Genomic DNA, 13,458 nt, shown 5'->3' on the forward strand with positions numbered 1-13,458 from the left:
TGTCAGTCAATTATTATTGACATGAGTGTATTCTTTAAATTGACAGAATTGTATTCTTCTTTTTAGCGCATTCTTCTTTATCATTTAAAGGTAAAGATAAAGGTTAACCTTTCGTCGTCTAATATTTACACCGTAATCGTAAAATCGTAATATTTATATCACAGATTAGCTGTTCACGCGACTTCGTCCGCGTGGAATTTAACTTTATTTTTCTAAAATATAAGTAGACTAAGTTACTCCTTATTACATTAACTACATGCCAAAAAAGTCCCGTCAGAATCGGTCCAGCCATTTCATAGATTAGCCGGAACAAACAGACACACAGACAGACAAAATTGAAAAAATGTTATTTTTGTGTATGTACCGTATTTATATTCATATGCATGTAGTAAAAAACGGTTATTTCAATATTACAAACAGACACTCCGTATTTTATTTATACATATGCATAGATGTATAGATAATAGTAGTATAAATAATATTGGCCGCCGGGAAGATATCCTTTAAATCTAATGTCAATCAATCCACTTTCAATTTTCAATTTCAGTTTCAATCCACAATCAATATACAGTCCACTTTCCTTTATCATTTTCGCATTTAGATACCAATATTAAAAAGAACAACAATTCAGTTGAGAGAATAAGAGCATATAGTTTTTATTGATTTATATTATAATAGCTACTCGCCCCGGCTTCGCACGGTACATGTATTATGTATATAAACATACGATTTGAATCCCTCTATCTATTAAAAGGCTTCAAAATCTGTTTAGTCCTCCTTTTTGCGAAAATTATACGGCCGTATCAGTATGAAAGCTAAGGAGTGGAACTCTCTACCAGCGTCTATTTTTCCTGCCTCTTACAACATTGGGTCTTTTAAGTCAAGAGTGAATAGGTATTATTTGAGCTTGCGTGTAACAGCTTAGACCACAACATCACTTAACATCAGGTGAGATTGCGGTCAAACGCGCTCAAATTATGATATAAAAAAAAAATGAAATATTCAAGGTAAGAGGGAACCGAAAACCAGTATTTTTTTTTTTATTATAATTCTTAACACTTGCATTAGGACTAGAAACTCCTCATTATTTTATTGACATATGCATAAAAACATTACTAGATGACAGACTGCTGCCAGGTTATTAGAAAATGGTAAATAAGAAACCCTTATTTACACGCCAAGTATGGTATAACAAAAGTTAAATATATACAAATATAATAGAAATTAATTTGTGATTTGTGAAATTAATTATAATAGAAAAAGAATAAAATTAAATATAAAAAACAATTATTTAATATCATATTTTAAATGCCTATTGTCATAAAAAAAATATTGTTTGTTTAAAAATATTTTATAATCATTGATACAAATGCATTGTACGAGGAATCGAACCTGCAACCATCGGAAGTAAGTGTGTTAAATTTACTCCACCGACCAATTTATTACAAAACCAAAAAATGTTTTTTATGTTCATTCTAAAACTTACTATCTAGTATAAATTTATAATAAAAATATTTTAACAACTGAAATCAAGTTTTTTTTAGTAAAATCATCCGTTTATCTTCAGGTATAAGCAACTAGGATGAATTTAAGAGGCGCGTAATATGGAGTCTTGCTCCTTCTAATATCCTAGATGGTGTTAAACCTTAAACGAATTACCTGACGTTCTAATTTTCCATAATTATACCTTAATCCAGCGCTAGATAGTCTGCGCCTTAAGTGGGGAGCACGCTCGCTTAATTTCTACCCGACTGTAAAAGAGAGGTTTAGTTAGGGTTCAAAAAACAAATGTACGAAACGGAACACTTGTAACGTGTGACGGTGTCGGTGGTCTAGCGGTTCGCCTTACTTCCGATGGTCGCGGTTTTGATTCCTCGCACGACACAAATATTTGTATTTATAAGTATGATTGTTTGTATCGGTCTGGGTTTTTTCTATATATAACGTGTATGTATTTACGAAAAAATATATATCTATGTTTTTATATTAGTTATCTAGTGCCCATAATACAAGTTTTAGCTAGCTTAACTTGGGTCTAGATGGCGCTGTCTGAATTTTCCTCAGATTCAGCGGCATTTTACAGCGTCATTTATTTCAGTACGGTTTGTACAATTGGTACTAATCGATATATAATATTACTCAAATACTTTTATATTACTTTTATATTATAGACATAAATAGAAAGACGGGTGTTTTTATATTTATGTTAGAACAATACAAACAAGCACACTCATAAATATAAATGTTTGTTTTTTCAGAAAGTGAACCCGCTCCCATCGGAAATATATATATTCCTTTATTGCACAGATAATACAAAGATAAGAAAGATAATAAAGATAATTTAGAGACAATGTGAGCAAAGGTGGACTTATCCCTAGAAGAGATCTCTTCCAGTCAACCTAAAACAGTGGGATATGTGGTACTGATGGGTAATAACTGGTGCAAATAAAAAAAAATGTCCAAATAAGGCGGTGATGAACTTTTAGATCACCGAAGGCATTAAATTGCGCGTAAATATGTATTATATTATATATATTATATTATATATTTACATATATTTTGGATTATTTGTACGGAACCTTCGGAGAGCAATTTCGGTTCACAATTTGTTAATACCACAGTATATTTTACTACTACCGTACTCCCAACATAACATGTTTAGAGTAATAAACTGATGATGTAATGGCAATTAGATTTTTATATAGAAAACTAATTGAAAATTAAGAAGCTAAGTTGTAGCCTAAGAACATACATAAGCATATGCTTAATAATAATCAGTTATCTTTTTATTTATTACTAATTTATTATCTGTACCTGCGACTTCGTCCGCGTGGAATTTAACTTTATTTTTCTAAAATAAAAGCTGATGTAATAAGGAGTAACATAGCCTATGTTACTCCTTATTACATCAGCTACCTGCCAAAAAAAGCCGTCCCCGTCAAAATCTGTCCAGCTATTTCAGAGATTAGCCGGAACAAACAGACAGACAGACAGAGACACAAAAATTGTATAAAAATGTTATTTTGGTGTATGTACCATATTTATATTCATACAGACACTCCAATTTTATTTATATGTATAGATATTATCCAGAGCCGTAAAACATAATTAAAAAAAAATACGTGAAGCAAAAACTTTTACCTCTTAACCAAAATTGCTCGGACTCTGGAGTATGAAATTTTGCACACTTATAGTTTATATAGAGAAGGAGTGCAGACAGCTAATATATTTTTAAATTATGCATAATAGATACATTAAAACAATCAATCAATTAACAAACAGACTCTTAAATTTTATTTATTTGGTAAATATATATTGCATACAAATAAAAGAAATGACTCAAGAGCTCTTTCAAGTAGTAAATATATTTTGTGGCATTTTATATTTTCGGTATAATATAAATAAACATAAATAAATATATAACATATATAAATCACACTGGACAATTAACACAGTGCCATCTAGTCTCTAGAGCTATTATGGGTACTAGACAAGTGATATAAAAACTTAGATATATATTTTTTGTAAATACATTCATAATTGTACATAAGAAACACCCAGATGATACAAACATACATGAATACAAATGCTTTCACCATGCTAGGAATCGAACCCGCGACCATAGGAAGTAAACCGGTGTGCTAAACCGCTAGGCCACCGAGGTGTCGTATAAAGCATATAAATAGATTCAATCACTACAATTCTATTTGTGACATCATAAGTATTACCAAACACATCCCATTCACTTAGGATTCCATTCCAATCCGTCGCCCTTCTGTAAAACAATAAGGCATTCTTAAAAGCGGCATAACTATAGTGACCATACGTTCCGCTCTGGATGGGACAGTCCTGTCCTGGTTGTCTGTCCCGCAGTCCCTAAAAAATTTGGATTTTACATAAAATAACCCGTTTTTGTTTACAAACTTCATTTTCATGTGACCCCCGTGATAGCAACAGGGCGAGCACAATATGTCATCATATTAGGTCGCATGCTACAGGTCCAAAACACCATGTTATAGCCTAAATCCCTCAATAAAAAAAATTATACCACTGTAGAATAGACATCTTAGAACCTAAGTGGTCTCGAACAGTGCGGTTTCAGAGGAGCTTCCTCCCGCGTACACTTAGATTGTGGAATGAACTACCTGCCGAGGTTTTCTCGAGAGACTACAGCATGGGGTTTTATAAGGGTATAACGTTAAGGTTTATATATATAAAGTACACGTGGCAATAGGCTACGATAACCATTTACCATCAGATGGGCCGTATACTTGATCACCACCATCGTAGTATAAAAAAGCAAGCTGCTTGGGGACTGGAATAAGTGAGACGGACTGCACAGTGACTTTTTACAAAGTCTATCTCGATTTTGATCCAAATTACATTACTATAATGTTCATCATGTTATTACGATTTTATGTGTCCCACTTTAACAAGAATATATGGTCACTTTAGGCATAAACTCGAAAGTAATAATACTCCTATAATATGGAATATGGTATCCAGTATTTCGTGATACCCGATTCACTTGTACTTAAAAAGGATTTAGGGTTCAATAAAAGTGTTGCACGAACGTGTCAGTACCCACAATACCTATTATATGAACACAAAGAGCTACGGAACCCTCTTTCACACCTCTCTGCTTTTGATTCTGACTGTGGTTATATTATTTAATAGGGGAATATCTGCATGAAAAAAAACATTTCAAGATATTTGATTTATAGTTTTAAAAGAATATTTTCTGATATTATATATCACGCCTTTAATCCTGGATGGGGTACTCAGAGACATTTTTTTAAAGGTGGTAAAATAATGGTGCATCTTTTTTTTCGGACTACTCTAATACTGTTGCCGCAGCTGGCCTTTACAGCTTCACCGAATGATAGGGGGCTAGTGAAAATGGCACTCCAAACCCGCGGAAGGGCTTATGGAGTGACTGAAGACCAACCCTTGCCTGACGGATACGACTTTAGACTGAGGGAAACTCTAGGAGTTCGAACCTCGACTCAGGCCGTTGTAATTTCGATCACCGTTTGAATTGTACGGGGGATCAATCGGAATGGTGCACTCGTCTGAGCTAACAATTATTATATGTACAAGTTCTCAATTTGCAATTTTTTTATAACTAATATTATTAAAATGTCAGGACATAATTCACACAGCACCTTCTCAGACCTACTCAATACGCTCACAAAATTTCATGAGAATCGGTCAAGCCGTTTCGGAGGAGTATGGGAACGAAAACTGTGACACGAGAATTTTATATATAAGATTATATTCAGCGTACCAAGTGTAATCGAGCCGGTCTAGACTATAGTCTCAATCATAAAGGTCTCATTAAAAGAATGAAATATAAAAAAAATCACACGAGTGTCCCACAGTTCTCAAGTGGCCGTCAGTTTGTATGACAGATACGGTAAGTGTGAACGCAGCGTGACTATTAAGTGAATTCAATAGATGGTGCATTTCAAAAGATCTATAAGGGTTCTTGTTTGTAGTTGTAAAGGAGAAATATTACTATTTTTATAGTACTGGCGTTTCACCCGGCTTTGCACGGCACATGTGCGTTTTTGTAAAGAGTTCCAATCTATACATATTTCTTTTATAGAGTAATTTCAGCGCCTGTATGTATATGTACGTAAAAAATATTATTTTATGTTTATTTTTAATTTTTTATTATCTACATGTTAAATTAAGTTTAATTATGTATACATTTTAATTTATTTAATCTTTATGTTTTGTTTGTTTTCTTTTTTTATATTAACATTGTTAAAAATCTCTGAATAAATATTTTTTCTTTCTTTCACGTAATAGTTGGTTCATTCTTAATCGCAGACTAATGGTTATTTAATTTATGAGTTGGTTACACTGCAACTTTGAAAGGAAAAGAAAATGTATTCGACTGAATGACTTGTATCCATAATCATGAATAATGAATTATTAAAAAAAAAATAGTACGTGGTTTTTGTCGTTTTGTCGGCAGAAAAGTTGGTATTTAAATCATTTTGAAAGTATTTATATAATGATTAAGACGGCGTGGTTAATTTAATTGGCTTATATAAAAGGGGACAATTCTAGCTTCTAATTTTAAAAATGTCATTTTTCTATTTAATCGACGATATATTACGATATAAGTTCGTTATGATGGTTATAACAGACGAGGCGGAATTTCAGCCCGAGCTGAAGACGAGAGCGTAATAGAGACAACTCGAACCGAAGCCGAAGGCAAGTCGAGTGTGTTAAACAATTTCTTTATCTAATCATTGAAGCCTAGATTACACTAGCCAATTTATTGTTATTTTTTTGTTACTAGTCCACTCTGTGGTTCTCAATAAAAGTATTACTTGAAGTCCATATTTTTAATTCATTGTAATTATAAAAATAACAATTTTAAATAAACTTAACCATAAAACAGTAATGCACGCTGTTGCTTTCCCGCCGTTTTACTTTTTTAAATCAGCGCGCTGACTACTGGCTGGCGCTGCACGGAGGTCAATTCGAAATTTGATAATAAAAAAACAATAGGCGCTTATGGAATATAACTTCACTAGTTGCGTTTATAAGCGTGTTTTATAAACTGCTTTATATATCAAAAACCGGTGAAATTATATCCACTTTACGAGCAGGTATTGTAGAATATATTTACCGACCTCGGTGGTCTAGCGGTTTAGCACACCGTCTTACTTCCGACGGTCATGGTACTATTCCTCGCATGGTACAAATATTTGTATTCATGAGTATGATTATTTGTATCGGTCTGAATGTTTTCTATGTACATTGTGTGTATTTAAATATGGTGCCTACGTAATTATATCAGGTGGCTAGTACCTGGCTCTTAAGACTAGATGGCGCTGTGTGAATTGTCTTGATATATTATTACTAGCTAACCCTGCAAACGTTGTTTTGCCATATAAATTTAAATTGCTATTAAAAATTGGGGTTGATGGTAGAAGGGCGAAAATTTAGGATTGTATGTAATATTGATGCTACATTATAAAAATACAAATAAAAATTTTGTCCAAATAATAAAAAATGAATGTTAGGGGTGGACAACCATTATCACTGAAGGGTATGAAAAATAGATAGTAGCCGATTCTCAGAACTATTGAATATATATAAAAAATTACGTAAATATCGGTCAAGCCATTTCGGAAGAGTACGGTAACTATCACTGTGACCAGAGAATTTTATATATTATTTTTATATAGCTACTCGCCGGCTTCGTACATACATGTATTATATATATAAAACTTCCTCTTGAATCGCTCTATCTATTAAAAAACCGCTTCAAAATCCTTTGCGTAGTTTTACAGATTTAAGCATACATAGGGACGGACAAACAGCGACAGTGACTTTGTTTTATACTATGTAATAATGATGACATTATAGTTATTGTTCTGAGACATTAGTTCGTCATTTCCTCTATGATATAATATGAGAAATTTCTGGTTGCTATTACTTTATCTGTGCCCTATATCACTATAATCTGTATCACGTCGTATCAAGAATTCATGCAAACCACGCTTTGTGTATGTACTTACATTCTTCGGATCATATCAGCTAAATTGTTAGGTAAATTATCGACGACCTCAATGGTGCAGTGGTTTAATACACTGCCTCTTATTTCAATAGTTGCGGGTTTATTTCCCTCACAACATAAATCTTTATATTCATAAGTATGTACTTTGTATTGGTCTAACCGTTTTCTATATATGTTATGTATGTATTTACAAAAAAATGTATTTCAGCATTTCTGTTAGTTGTCTGGTACCCATAAAACAAGCTCAGCTTAGTTTGGGACTAGATGGCGCTGTGTGAATTGTTCTGGGTTATTATTATTATGATTTATTACCTTATTTTACATTAGGCGTCGAAGCTACAGATTACAAACAGTAGATACCTAATTTTGAGTTAATATTAATATTAGTTAATATTAAACAATTAGTTATACCGTGTATTTTGTATTTATTTAATTTATTTTATTTTATTTATTGATATATGTAATTGTAATTAAATTGAAATTATAAATATCATTACTGTATATTATTACTTGCGTATATAAAGAATTTACTTTGGTTGTGCATTGATCAATAAACGAAATTATGTAATACAAATAATATGAAATCATCAACTTTATTTGCCTCAAGTAATGAACTGTTACAATTGTTGCTTATAATAAATTTCAAAGATCTACAATTACAATTTCCATTGAAAATAATCTTATAAATCTATGTTCATCATAACAAATTAACTGCTTTATTCATTTTTCTTTGAAAGAAACAACTTCTGAGAATTTTAATCAATAACATTCAATTGAAAACGCAAAGGTATTACAGCAGACGGCCATAAATTAAAATTGTAATACCTCGAGTATTGCGGCAAATATAAAAACCATTACATTTAAAATGCATCGCTGTGCAGCTGACGATGACGGGCGGACGTGGGCACATCCTTTCTATATAAACTGCCAATCGTTGAAAACTCCCATTAAAATAAAAAATTGAAGCCGCCATTTTGAAATTAGTTTCCCGCCAAACCGTACGCGAAATGTCATCTATATTATCATACGTCATAGCGATTTATACATAGGTCAGTACCTACCGAAGATAACAGCTGTATGGGATGAGTTCTTTTGCCTTTCTCTGAAATGGGAAGACAGAACCAAAAAAAAAATAGGTAATTACTTAAACTTTTTAATACTATGTAAAATAAAAAAAATATTTAATATCCTAATTTAAATTAAATTAGGATATTAATAACAATTATAGGTATCTATACATAAAATTAAAGAGAAATATAATATAAATATGTAAAGCAAAAACTTTGTACCCCTTTTTTTACAAAAAAAGCGCCGACGAAAGAGTATCAAATTTCGTACGAACCTTAATAATTTTCAAACTTATAATTTAAATTAATCATGGTGAATATCGACCACTAGACGATCACTAGTACCTATATATTAATAGACTTTGTCTTTGTTGTTGTTGAGCAAGTTAGTTAAGGTCATGTATTAACCAATCCTTTTGTTATAATACATTGTTCAAATTTGACATGTCCTATTTGAAAATGCAATATTTCACTAATTAATCAACGAGACAGACCTACCCTTACAGTCGTCTAGGCACTAATTGCAGATCCTTAACTGCGTACATTATAATACTCAATTTCAACGCACCCCCTCGAATCCAAGATGGCAACGCACCACACTTGACATATTTCTATTCAGTTAGATCAAAGGGAGGCAACCCTAACACATAAGGGAGGGCCCCTTGCCTAGATAACCCTAGGTAAATATCTAGGCACTAGGTATATAAGGACTAGAAATGGGGGAGAAACGTACTAGCTTACGATCTCGACTTTAGCTTCATTGTAAACTAGTAAACTAGTGGTGTACTGCGAATTCATACCTAAACAGGTACGAAGTAGCACGTAGCACTATTTTATTATTAATATTTTACTATATTTATAATAGTAATCTAACAATAACGATAAATGACGCGTCAATACTACGCCATCTATTATTTAATTCCTGAATTTATTATTAAAATAGTAGGTGGCAGAATGAAATATTTTTACAGATCTATTTCCCATTTGGGGAGTATTTTTCTTGACTTTCTTTAGCTTATATTGATTAATATTTAAAAATGTATTCTGTGAATAATTCATAGTGATTCTTCCAGTTATTTTTACGTGGAATCTTACACACATACACAAGCGAGACAAATTAGCAGTCGTAACAATTTTTTATTGTTTTTAAAGGTAAATTACATCGGTACATTACATTACATACATACATTACACAGTTACTTCGGGGTCACAAAATATAGCGTTATGCATGATGTGGTGAGGTGTCGCTACTTAATTTATTCGTTCACTGAAGTATCTTGGTAGCGTATGAAGGGAGAAATCCTTACATAGTATAAAAAAGTCGCCACCGCTCTCTGTTCGCCTATATCTTTTAAATTACGCAACGGATTTTATTCCAATGTCAGCAATAGATAGATTGATTCAATGGGAACATTTCTATGTAGTATTGAGTTGCTTTACAAAAAAATTGAAGTCACTACTAATAGATAAATGCCTGTACTCAGTTGACGATTTTTGATGTTTTTTTTTTTTGTTATTAATGACATTCTGTAAAATGACAAATTTATTAATTTTATTAACCATCGTATCAACATTCAAATACAATGTACATTGTTCATGAATAAATAAATAAATAAATAAATGTATAACACATGCGTGTTATAGTATAGAATAAAACGAAAATTTCAAAAATTTTTAAAGTATTCGTGCGAAGCTGGTAGGGATCGCTAGTATAATATAACTTTCCCATCATTATGTTTATTTAATTTGTTGTTACATGGGCTTCTCATTAATGCATCCACTCAACGCGGGGAGGTATTGTGAACAGGTTTTACTGATGTTAAATCTATGTTTTGTGGATGTAAACAAACGGAAGAGTGCTGAGTGTTGACATAAATATTACAAATACATGTAAGCACACATACTTTACCTACCTGTCTTCAAATTATATATTCTTTTAATCAACTCATTTCAAATGCCGTTAATTTCCTGCCGTCATAAATTTAAATACACATGAATTGCTTTGTTCAAAGTTAAATTTCATATTTAAGATTATGTACGTTTAAAAAGTTTCGCAATCAAAAATTTATAAACCCTTATAACGTGAACTGTCAAAAATCCTTTTGACAAGTTTAAAACGAGCCCGGCTTCGAAACGGGAATGATTATTATTTTATTTTAATTTCTACAAATTTTCAACTTCCAAAAAATTCTGAACATACGACGCAATATCTCCAAGTAAAAGGAATAGGTGAAATTGAGTCGGCTTCGGGATTTAGTGGTATGTTTTATTTTCGTTGGTTTCGTTTCGTTTCGTTCCAGGAAGCTTTTAGCTTGCAAAACTAAATAATCCGTTTTGTCATGATATTCCATTGACTTAAAGGATATTCAGAGTTATATAATAATAATCTCTAATTAGATATTAGAGATGAAAGAATTAAAATATAAAAAAAACTTCGATTTTGTGAGGAATGAATCCATTTTAACCGATGCTATAAAATCTTTATTGGCGAGTAACATGATCTGTATTTTATATTTAAAGGTTGTGAGTTCAAATCTGGCTGAGACTAAAAAAATATTAGTATGTCATTTTATATTTCTTAGTAAATTACACAATGATAAAAAACTAAAATTAATCCGAAAGACATCTGTAAGACTATAACTGAATATCGAGCTAAATGTTTGCATATGTATCTATAGAAATTAGGACCAATTCATAAATTAAATTCCAGAAATTCAAGGAATTGGACGTCCGAATAGGATAGGATGTCCAAACCACATTCTAAGACACCTAGTGAGACCCCTTATAGATTTCATATTTTTTACAGGAAGGTAATTTCAACAACCCTTAGTCAAACCACGTCACGCTTTGCCAAATTCCTTAAAATGTGACAGAAAGTCAATTGGTATACCTACTATTGACGGCCTCGGTGGTCCACCGCTTTACTTCCGAAGATCATGGGTTCGATTCCTCGCAAGATACAAACATTTATATTTATGAGTAAATTGTTTGTATTGCTCTGCGTATTTTATGTGTATATTATGTAGTTACATAAAAAATATATAAGAATATCTATCAGTCGTCTAGTATGACACAAACTCGCCTTAAAAAGGTTGGGACTAGATGGCGCTGTGTGAATTGTCCAAGTATATTATTTTTAGTTCATGATATAACACAGTGAAAAACATATATACTGTGGTAACATAACATAAACTCGCAAACGCCCATTATTATACAATATTTTTGCAATATCTCACAATATTTTCCTGCAGTCTTTCATTTAACACGTGGAATGGCTCAAGTGCGTGAAACACTTTACATAATACGGCTTATATATGCCGTTCCGACTGGCATTTCATATAATAGTATATCCGTATATAAGGAAAATATTCAGGATAAGGTATTTTTTATATATTCACTAGCTGCGTACCCCAGCAGCGCGCGGGTGTTCTTTCTTCATTGGAGAAAAGATGATGACTATATAAAGGATGGTAGGGTATGATTAGGCAATGAAATTACAGAATAAGTAATGGAATCGAACTTTAGTCCTCTCTGGACACAATCGTGGTTCTTGGCAACTTAGTTGCGATGGCTTAACTGATCTAAAATAGAAATAATCTTTATATAAATAAACTCATTCGAACGCAGACTCAAGATAAGAAGACTGAGCATGATACTTGTGTGTTGATCTTTTGAATAAATAATATTTTAAATAATTACATTAATTACACAATAATAAGTAAAAAACATGCTATATTCAATATAGAAACTGATACACACTCAATCTTAGAGCAATCAGATAATATTGCCAGCGCTATGAATCGTAACACTACAAAAACTTGAAATTCATAAATTGGCTTAAAATTTTTTTGAAGTTTTGTGTTTAAGTCCATTTCATTACTTAATGAATTTTTAAATCCGCTACATTAGCATCATGATAAATTCTTGGAGAATTTACCACGATGAGCTAAAAGACCTGATCTCATGCTTATCTTATCATCCTCCACTGGTGCCCCGCCAGCGTAAACCATTAACGCAGGCGGGTGCATACTTTTATCATCCATAAAAAAACAATCGACCTTATTCTTCCACGAGGAAAAACCATCATCATCACGACACAAACTCTTTACTAGGACACTGTAAGGGCCCAAGTTCCAGATAGTAGGTGCATTATGCGAACAGGCGCGCCGCTAAACATCAATTACAGGCGCACGCAGATACTCCGCAGGTCATAGACCTCAGGCTGCACAGAGTAGTGTTAAGTATCTAATAGATAGCAATTTTTGGTTGGCCTAGATTTTAATTTTGTTTTTTTTTACTTTACTATCTGTAACCAAGAATTTTGTTGAGCTTGGAATTAAAATAAATGAAATTTCAAAAATAAAAGTACCCTAAATTACTCCTTATTACATTAACTATCTGCGAGTAAAAGTTCCGTCAAAATCATCCAATCATTTCTAAAATTAGCAAGAACAAACAGACAGATAGACAGACAGATTCCTTTTCAACTTCAGTTAGGGAGAATATGGTCACTACTAGCTATTGCAATTTTGTTAAAAGTAAATAGTCTAATCAGTGGCCGTAACTAGTCTCCACAAGCAGTACCCGTTCACGAGTATGACGGATGAGATATGAATGATATGATATTTAAATCCAACCAATCCAAGAGCCTACCGCCATCTCTAACATTAATGTTTGAATTGAATCAGTGTTTTCTTCCAGAGAATCAGTCTAAAATACAAATGACGCACATTTATTTATGTAAATTAGATTTGAACTCACAACTTTTTATGTGTAACTCAAAGTATCAAACCACTAATTCACCACACTCTTAATCTCTGTAAAAAGATATCTATAAAAAGTCCTGTCTAA

This window comes from Achroia grisella, unplaced genomic scaffold (assembly GCF_030625045.1).
Source record: "Achroia grisella isolate CSIRO2021 unplaced genomic scaffold, CSIRO_AGI_Agris_v1 utg841, whole genome shotgun sequence".
Classification (NCBI taxonomy): Eukaryota; Metazoa; Arthropoda; class Insecta; order Lepidoptera; family Pyralidae; genus Achroia; species Achroia grisella.